Genomic DNA, 10,811 nt, shown 5'->3' with positions numbered 1-10,811 from the left:
GCATACAGTTGTCAGCATGGAAAGCACCAGCACACAGTGAAGAATCAAACTGAAGGAAAGAGGGAATAAGTAACAAACAAATCTGAGAGCAGCAATGGAAACTAGAGGGTCAGATCAGGGAAGCTGTGTCAAAGACACCAGAACCATCCATATTTGTTATATTCTCATTGTTCCTCTTTCTTAGCAACTCATCAGGTAGCCTTAGAGGTGTGTGAGGTCCATCAGAATATTGAGCTGTTTTCATACAGCACTCATTCAGGATCACAAAGCTGTTTCCTACATATTTTTTGTTTATTCCCCTTGCTTCTGATTCATAGAACAATTAAATCCTTAATATATTAGGATCGATCCACTCTCAATACAAGTAGACTCATTTCTAGAATATGCACTTGCAGTGTTTAAGCAGCTAATCATCTGAATGATTTTGGGCCCTCACAGCTGAGCAGCCTTTCAGGATGGAGCCCCACTAACCTGACTCATAAAATACAGATTCATAAATCCCCAACTCAAATGCGTTAACTAATAAATACGCAACTGCAATGTTGTCCTCTACTCTTTCCCTATGAGAGGAATTCCTGTTAAGACTAAATTAAGTTGAAAGATTGTTAGGTGAGCACAGGGAGTGTGTCATATGATTCATAGATAGGAGACATTCACAGTAAGAGCCAATTATCCTCCTCCTTCTTGGAAGAGCAACCCTGCATAAACAGTGGATTATTCACCCATCTTGCTCTCTAACTTTAGATATTTCTGTTCTTTCATTACCAATCACTTCTCTTCTGTGCACATGCTTTTCTTTAAGCATATGGAGACTGTTAATAAGGCTACAGAAAATCTGCAAAATCTTCCAGATCCTGACCTTGAAAACATTCTATGTCTAAGGTGTGTTTGCATATATCCCATATGTTATGGGTGGTATTGTGTCTCTCAACAAATATGCTGAGGTTCTAACCCCCAGTTTTTGGGAATGTGACCTTATTTGGAAATAGTGTCTTTGTAGATGTAATCAAGTTAAGACAAGGTAATTAGGAAGGGTTCTCATCCCATATAACTGCCATACTCTTAAGAAGAGAGAAATTTAAACACAAACTCACAGGTTTCTCTGTTAATTACCAGGCTTCTCTGTTAATTACCAGTAGCTTGCCATTCTTATAACATGAGCCCCAGGCGATGTATCAGTGGCCTGCCCAGAGTAAGGAAATGAAAATAAATGCAGAACATGAAGTGATGACAGAGGCAGAGAATGGAGTGATAACAGCTGCAAGACAAGGAACGTCAAGGCCTGATGGCCACCACTAGAAGCTTGGAGGAGGCAAGGGAGACTTAGAGGGAGCGTGGTTCTGCCAGCATCTGATATCAGAATCTAGCTGCCAGAATTATTATCTGTTCTTTTAAACCATCCAGTGTGTGGCATTTTGTTATGACAACCCTAGGAAACTAATACACTATTGGGGTATTAATTAAGTACTAGGGTACGTCATGATTATAGTATCTTGCTGGTACTTACCTTTATGAAAGTCTTCAGTGGGTGTAGTTGCTCTAAAAAGCTGGCTACAAATTAAAATGATAATCATAATTGTCTCAAATTTACAAGGAGAATGATGGGAATCCTACAAAGGATGGGGGAGGAAGTGTCATTGTCATTTAAGGCAGTGAATGTAACATTCTGGCCAGCCAGTCTCATGATTCAGGCACAATGAATAAATGATTAATCCTTTTGTTTGAAGGTCCTTTGAAAATGACCTATACTTGCAAACGACCAACAATTCTTAGCAAGATGTTAGATCTTTTATACCCATTGTCCATCCATCAACAGTCTTTCAGAGAGATATTAGATGCTACCAGGCTTCTCTGTTAATTACCAGTAACTTGCCATTCTTATAATGTGAGCCCCAGGTGATGTATCATAGTGGTCTGCCCAGGCAGAGTAAGGAAATGAAAATAAATGCAGTAAATCATTGTTTCTAACTGGGACAGTGTTGATTTTAAATCGGCTTTATTAGAAATGTCAAAGCAGTGTTTTGTGTGATAAAATCCTTCTGCTTATGTTGACTAATTAACAATTTGAAGAACTGATTTTCTCATGTGTACAGCAATACCTGGCTACATCACTGAGAAAGTATTAGGAAGTGATGACCATGTTGCAATGAAGAAATGTTATGTTTCGGAAACCTGGAATTTAAAAGAAATAACCTGAATAATTCATCTGTTTAAGAATTTAAATTGCCTTCCATAGCATGACACTAAGGCCAGAACCTATAAAGAAAAATACTGTCAAATTTGATTATAAACATTTTAAAATTCTGAACAATAAAAGGCATTTGTTGATTCAACAAATATTTACTAAGCACTACACTGGAGACAATACAGTCTGGGAGACTCTGGAGCCAGACTCTCCAGGTTCATAGCGTTTTTGCCACTGACCCACACCCAGGTCTCTCTCTCTGTTCCTTAATGGTTCCTATCTCAGATAATGGTGCTCTGTGAGTCACAGTAAGAAACACATGCTTGGCAACTGGAACAGAGCCTCGCAGGGTAAGCTGTCAGGAGATGTTAGTTTTTATTATATGTGACACTAGGTTACATTGAACAACCTGCGAAAAGATCTGGAAGGAAATTATACCTACATTTACATCCAAGTTTATTCCTTTTTGTACTATGTAAATGTTTTCAATAAGTGTGCCCTATTAAAAGAGATACAAACCTCCAAAACCTTCAGGCAAGTTTTTCTGTGCTGTTTTTTATATTTATTTATTTATTTATTTATTTATTTATTTATTTATTTATTTATTTTGATATATGATTAAGGGCTGTAGGGCAAAATTCAAGCACAGAAACAACTTTTACCAAAAAGCAGCTTTAGGTGACGGAGATTCTTAATAGACCATGACTGAATCTACTGGGTATGGTAACAGATACAGTGTAGTGGAAAGAGTAGAGACCAGACCCATCAGGCTTTTCAGGTGCTTTCAGCTGCAATAACAGAGAAAATCTGCACTAACTGTAGCTTGAGAATTGGAGATGCTTATGTATCTCTCAGAGCAGGAAGCCCACAATTAGCTGGTTCTGGGATTGGTGCTGTGATTACCAACATCATCAGAGACTCAAGATCTTTCTCTCTTTTTTGTTCACTCATTATCAAGATGTTATGACTTGATTCCTGGTGTTCCCAAGATAGTACTCTCAGCCACTAACCATCTTTTCCTCAAATAACTACATTCAAGGCAAGAAGATGGTACAACTCACTCTCCCTCTCATTAAGGAACAAAACACTTTCCTGAAGCTTCTCAAGCGGACTTCCATTTGAGTCTCAGCGGCCGGCCGGAGCTAGGTTAAAAGTCAGTAAGAGTCATCATGCTTTCTAATCATAGTGCATCCCCTAGTGTTTGAGAAGGGGTCTACTTTCCCTGAACGTGTCATCTGAACAGAATCGGGGCTCCATAAACCAAGAAAGGAGGACAGGTGGACATGTTTGTTGGGTAGATAAGAAGCAGTGTCTGCTGTAATAGGGAGCTACAATGAATAGTGTGACTATCTGTTACTATCAAATGAAAAGGACAACTACTATTTGTCTTCCATTGTGCTGTGTAATGGCTTCCATTGTGCTCTATGGCTATAACTCATGCATTGAGCATTTCTTTACCATTTTAAATGCTGTCATTGAAGAGGTAGTAACAGGGCTTCTCAAACTCAACCTCTTCATATTTCTAGATGAAATATGACCAATTTCTATGTCATATCACGTAGTATTTTCATAGTTTTAAAGTTCAGATTCTGGAGTCAGACTACTAGGGTTCAAATCATAACTTCAAAAAGTGGCAGAGATGTGACATTGGGCAAGTAATGAATTTAGCTTAAGTAACCACGTGTTTCAGTTTCCTCATCTATAAAACCAAGGCAATAACAGTATCATATGAGGTTGTGAGGATTAAAATAATTAATATATGAAAAATACTTAAAAGAGTACCTGGCGCATAGTAACTGCTCTACTATTAACAACAACAATAACTATGACTGAAAATTTGGCAAATGTTCATGAAGATTGTTCCCCCTGCCTTTTCAGTCTTTGGTTAGAAAGTGTGCATGATTTGTCCTTCTATGTCTAGGGAAACTGTGTTAATAGAGAGATCAATGGCTTTGTAGCCAAGCGAGCTTGGACTTGAATTTTGCACATTCTTCCTGTTTGACTTCAGATGTCATTTGGCTTCTGTGGGCCTCAGTTTTCCCATCTGTACTATCCTTTCCGTTATGCATATTAAAGGATATAATGGCATAAAGTAGGTGGTAGGGAAGAAATGGTTGCTTAAAAAGTTCATTAGTAGATTTGTCAAAGTAATGGCTAAACATTGGTGAAGAAATTAATGCTCGTTCAAAAGTCAACGGAATATCAGTCGAGTTTAATGTTTCTCAAAGTGACATCTACAGATCCCCTCTAGGAGAGTCATCTGAGATGATTGTCAAAATGCAGAACTCTGAGCCAAACATCGTGACTCAGAATTTCTGATAGTTTTGCCAGGATCTGTATTTTAGCAAGCTACCCAGGTGAGTGGTCAGCTTGCTAAAGTTTTAGACCTTTATGTCTAGTTCGTAATGTACATGGGTCCCTGTCAGACCAGTGCCTACTTATTTGCCCAAAAGGAGTGTGCCAGACTTTGCGTTAAAAGGTAGTGGAAAACAGATGTTTTCTCCTGCTCTGACCTCTACCTATGCCTGGCAGCAATGGTGTTCCCTGTGACTTCTGCTCAGAAGTCACATTTTCCTTGCCTCGTGTTTTCTCTTGTGAAATTCTCTTACAGCCTCGGGAACATATTTCTGCCTTCCTAAGCCTCCCCCATCTCCTCGTTTCCAGGCCCTTTCCTCATATCTTGTCCTATGCAGCTCTTCTATCTGGCTGTTCTTGTTATATCCTTTTATAATAAACTGGTAATCCAGTAAGTAATACATTTCTCTGAGTTCTGTGAGCTGTTCTAGCAAATTAATAAAACCGGAAGACGGGGTGGGTCTGAAGCACAGATAACATCCTGGACTTGTGACTGGAATCCAGGAAAAAGGTGCAGTTTGACAGGACTGAGCCCTTAACCTGTGGGACCTGACACTATCTATCTGGAGAGAGTGTCAGGTTTGAGCTGAATTGTAGCACACCCAGCTGGTGTTGAGAATTGTTTTGTGGTTTGGGACCCAGAACTCCCAACCACCACCACCACATGTCAAAATTGGTTCTAGAACTTTTTAAGGATTAATTTCCAAAATACATAAGAAACTTCTGTAACTCAATAGCAAAAAAAAAAGGCACTAAGGATTTGAATAAATATACGTATATATTTTTTCATTTGCTAAGTTTATGTAAGATTTTTTTTACGCAGCCACATCTTAGATAGATAAGGGATTCCCTGTGTCTCAGTGTTATTTTGGTACTATTCACAAGTATAATGTTCTCGAAGCACAGCCAAGTTAAGAAATGATGCTTAGACTTGGAATAAAGCTTTTCCCCCATTTGGGCTCACTGACCCTTCCCGTACCTTTTCTCCCCAAAATAACGCATTCTGGTGTTTAATACAAATTGCCCAAGCAGCTTAGTGAACCAACAGTAAAGTATGGTTCACTAAAAGGATCAATTGAGAGTACAACAAAAATTTTAAGAGGGATTTTTTTTTTTTAAATGTTTGTGTTTTTCTGCTATGTATGCTTCCACACTGGGACACAATTCATGGAGAACAGAGAGGAAAGAAAGGCAATTGAAGGTAGATTATAAAAAAAAAAATAGGTGGGTTTGAAGGAAGACAGAGGATGAGTCCATGGTGAGTCTGTCTTTAAAGTTTGAAGTATGCCCAATGGCACCCCATAGAATTTATTCAAAGGTACAAGGCTCAGAGCACACCATGCCAAGATTAACAGGAACTCCAGTTTTCTAACGACATCCCTATAGCATACCTTAAATACCTTTTCCCTCTCATAGACTCTGCTATTATGTTCAGAAATCACCAGGTGTTCCCTAATAAGTGTGAAGGTGGCCCTGGTGATGGGGGTGGTGGTGTTTGCTCTCTTCTGGGCTGCAATTATTATTGCGAGCACACGCACTTACTTTAAGGCCAGAGATTGCCATATGAGCCACCACAGACAGGTTACATCAGAAGAAGCTGCAGAATCACTAAGTAGCCAGGCCATGAACTTGGGACTGTCATCATGGAAGTCTAGAGGGACCCTCTGCTTCTTACCACTGCTCAAGTAACAGGAACGATCTCACTTGACCCAGTGTTTGTCCCAGACAAGATTGCTTTATACCAAAACAACCTGAGCTGGACAGCTCTTTAAAAACCCTTGCACTGAAGAGTTATCTTCAACAAAATAGAGTGGAGAAAAGGCTCCTACTTGAGAGCACTCTCCAAAGTCACATGGCTGAGACTAAGCTCCTTCTCCTACTCAGGGTTTGCACAGATTCTTGCACCTGCAATAGAGGATCTTAAGGTTACATGCACCCTTTTTAGATTCTGCAGCCACTCACACTGTTTAAGAGATTGAGCCCTTCCTATTCAAGAGGACTTGGCATTAGGGAAAGGCCTAACGAACTCATCCTAAGGAGGAGGTATATTTGGGAAGGCTGTAAGTTTCAAGGCTTAGGTCAGGTTAGATCTCCTTGGAGGAGAAACTGATACCCGACCTATCCCTTGAAACTATAAAATTTAGTCAAGAAAAAAGGATATAAGACAACAGTGAAAGCAGAACTACATTTACGTGTGGATGCAAACTTGAAAGGGGAAGGCATGTCGGGGAAACTGCAAGTAGTCCTGGGTGGCTGGAGTTCAGGGTGTATTTATTCACTTAATCCTTTATCATTTAATCCACATTTTGTGACTGCTTACTGTGTGTCAGGCACTATATAAATGTGAAGGAATAGTTGGAGGTGGAGCAAGAGAAGAAAAAGGGATAAATCATAAACTTAGAATGTACATTGAGATTTGAAGCAGGAATCTGGAACTCCTTAGACCATTGCTACATGGAGTACTGGCATGTTTTTGGAATTGGTATTGCAGAGTTGGGAGAGGTTGGAGGGAATTTTGGAGTATCCTGATTCTCTTTTGTTTGCTTTCTCTCCAAGAAACGGAATGAAATTTCTGGATGCTAAAGAAACATTTTCACAAAATCAAATTTATCTATTTCCTTTCTATGTCCACTGCCACACTGTCCATCTAACATTTACTATTCAGCAATCTCTGGTTTGAAAAATTACTATGTTCTAGTCATTTTTCTAGATATCCAGGATACCAAGATGAGTATGGTGGAACTCCCTGTCCTCAAGGTGCTCATATCATGGGGTCTCAGGTTGGAGTCAAATATAAACAGTATGCAAAACACAATGTGCAATTAGACTAAGGGTATGAATAAGGTGCTATGGATGCAGAAGTACTGAAGTGACTCATTCTGCAAGGTGTATGTGTTAGCGGGGGGCGTATATCAAAGGACTCCCACAAGAGTTGCCTGAACAATACAGTACAATAAAGTGCAATAAAGGTAACATATAAAATTCTTATTGTTTCTTCTTCACCTTGATCAGACTGAACAAATGTAGTAATACTGTTAACATTCTGAAACTTAACATGCAAAGCGAGACATGCTGTCTTCTTTAATATCATCCTCTGTTATCTCCAGAGCTTGAGTTGGTTCATTTCTTTCTGACTCTCTAAAATCCATACATCAGGGTAGATAGATCGATAAAATGTTTTTATATATTTTCAAGACCAATTTTAAGACCATTATCTTGCCCTTGAAATTTCATTGACTAAAGCTTGGCAGGTTGATTGAGTGCCGCAGTAATAAGTGGCTGTTCTTCACAATCATATTCCAAGAAGGTCATGTCTTTTTATAAACAGTTGGAGAGGAGAGGAAGCAGCCCCGTGCGCCAAGGGAGGAGCACAGCCAATGCATAAAGCAGTGGCTGTGACGGTGCTGGGGCACGGAGTGGCTAGTGCAGCTGGTACGAAGCATGAGAGAAGTGGTTAAAAAAAAAAAAAAAGTAAAATCAAGTTAGGGAGATGAAGGACCTAGCTCTGAAGAGACGTGAGTGTCACGCCACGGGATTTAAACTTTGTCTGATATAAATAGGGGTATCCCCAGGACTGTAAGCTTTTCCCAGACAAATCACCCTTCCTAAAACCCAGCTCTAACCACACATCCTATTCATTTCCCAATTAACTTCCTTGGTTGAGTGTTTGGACTTTCCAACCACATGCTTTGGCCCATCCTATAGTCAAGGGCACCTGCATGTAGTAGCTGCAGTGAGAGACAGAAAGTGCTACCAAAATGCTGCCTAAAGCAATGTGCCAGCAAGGATAGTGTTTGGTTGGAGTTTTAAAATTTGGGTGCAAAGATGGAGGGGAAAGTCGTGAGGAATAAGGTGTTGTGAACTGAAAAATAATATCGACTAGGTATTTCATCACCAAAAAGGATTTCTTCGGTAAAATAGAAAGGATTGCAACCCCATGCATGTAATATATGGCAAGCCACGTGCACACTCCAGCCTGCGTGCCAAGATGGCGGGATATTTATATAAGGGAAAACGGAAGTTAAGGGTAGGGGAAGTTAGAACCATAGAGCTTTATTACAAACATAGGGTTCTTCCTGGAGGGTTCTCGCGATTACATAAAGTGTGAGAACTCCTCCCGTAAGCCTTCACTTTCCCAGAGACCCTCCTGACTGATTATGTCTGCTTTAACTTCCAGTTAGCCTTTATCACTGTGAAATCTAAGGTGGGCAAAGGTGTGAAGATGAGATCTTTCAGAAAATGTAAGGAGAATTAAAATAGTTAAGCATATCTAGAGTATTTCCAAAAGTGTTATGCAGAGTATGTATTCAGTGGGATGTTAATAAGAGTTGTAGTATCAAATTAATTTAAGAAAGGCCTCAGTAATAAAAAGCAGAATACTTTTCTTTAAAGCAGGACATCTCAGCTTCGTATTAATAACATCCTGATAATGCATTGTGTATTTTTGAGGGGAGGATATAGTATCCAGTGCTTCCCATGTTTATCGGGGAGGGGCTCTTTCACAGAATATCATCTTGTAAGACTGGTGTTGTAAGACCAGTGAGGAAGACTAATCAACACCCTAGATGTATAGAACAAAATGGGAGATAAGTCTGCAAGACTGAGTGGAGACACAGTCATAGAAATCTTCAAATTCTCTTTATTAGAGGCTAAGCAGTGACTAGAAGAATTTGTGCTGGAGTGGCTGACCAGAGCTAAGCCCGGCCTATAAGTGGAGCTACAAGGGAAGATTCTGGATTCCTGAAGGGACAACAAAAGCCATGCCAGGAAAGAAAGAGCCAGCAAACTGAGCATTATCCTTCCAAAGGCCTGGAGGCTAGATCCCGCCTCTGCCAGTCAAATAAAGCCTTCTCTGTCCTTATCTCCCTCCTTTCTTCCGTGTTCTGAATTCTTGGAATTCTCGAGCTGCTCAAACCATCAGCTAGCAAGTGGAAGAGCAGGTAGAGTGAGAAGTGAGGCAAGAAGCCAACACCACCCCCTCATCAGTGTGTGCCTCCTACTCAGCAGGCCCTGCTGGGGACACAGAGCAGTCCAAGTGGGCAAGAGTCCGGGCTTTGTCTCTTCTTACTCCTGGCCTGATGTTTTGTGACTCCACTATTCCCACCCACGCCACTTTTGTTCTATTTTGTGTTTGCTGTTGTTGTTGTTTGAGTGTCTGAAAAGCTCTATGATTAGCCTGAGGTTTCATCCAAATGGTAGAATTTTATTTTTTAAGAGCTTTAAGAGGAAGGAAGAATAATATAGTTTCATGCTTGTACCTTACTGAGTCCAGTGTTTTTTTTTAAATTTATTTTTAAAATTTATTGGGGTGATAATTGTTAGTAAAATTACATAGATTTCAGGTGTACAATTCTGTATTACATTATCTATAAATCACATTGTGTGTTCACCACCCAGAGTCAGTTCTCCTTCCATCACCATATATTTGATCCCCCTTACCCTCATCTCCCACCCTCCACACGCCTTACCCTCTGGTAACCACTAAACTATTGTCTGTGTCTATGAGTTTCTGTTCAGTTTGTTCAATAAAGCAGTTGCACGTGTCTCAAACGGTGGGTATAAACTGCTCGGCTTGCCTAGCACCCCTCTTTGGGAAACAGTATTCTGTCCATGTGGTTCCACTGGGTGCTGCCAACCCCCGGACCCCACTGCCATGGCCACAAACATGGACAGATACCTCAGACTAGGCCAGTCACAGGCCTTTCCTCAGGTTTTAAACATTGGGACTAGGAAAGAGGGACAGTCCCTTCTTAATGTGAAATGGAAACCTAAGAGATTCTGGGCACCTAAGAGATTTTGGTTATAGACCAGATTCTCTCTTTTTGTGTAAACAACTTTGAGTTTCTGTCAGTTGCAGCCCATACTCACAAACATAAAGAATATCTCTTCAAGGAGCAAAAACAAAAACAAAAGTAACAGTGTGAAAACTGCTGAGAAAGTAAAGGAGAGCCGCACCTGATATCCGGAAGCCAGCCCGTCACTCATAACTGGACCATGTTATTCTATTATTGGCTATAAGCAATCTCACAGAACAAAAACCTCAAACAAGTTTGCTCTGACACTATAAAATGAGACAGAGCATGACAATTTCACAATTTTGTCTGAGTACAGGCAAAAATAATGTCGCCATACTGCCCTCTAAACACCATAAACTCTCCTCTCCTGGCTAAGTGACTGCCATTTCTTTAGCAATTACAACTTCACCCTTGTTCTAATCTCCCCTCCCTAAACATAAGATTTATTGATAAGATTTATGTATTATAAAATTTCC

This window comes from Rhinolophus sinicus, chromosome 16 (assembly GCF_057876585.1).
Source record: "Rhinolophus sinicus isolate RSI-liver-muscle chromosome 16, RSI-T2T, whole genome shotgun sequence".
In the NCBI taxonomy this organism is placed as follows: domain Eukaryota; kingdom Metazoa; phylum Chordata; class Mammalia; order Chiroptera; family Rhinolophidae; genus Rhinolophus; species Rhinolophus sinicus.
Note: the sequence above shows the minus strand (reverse complement) of the source record.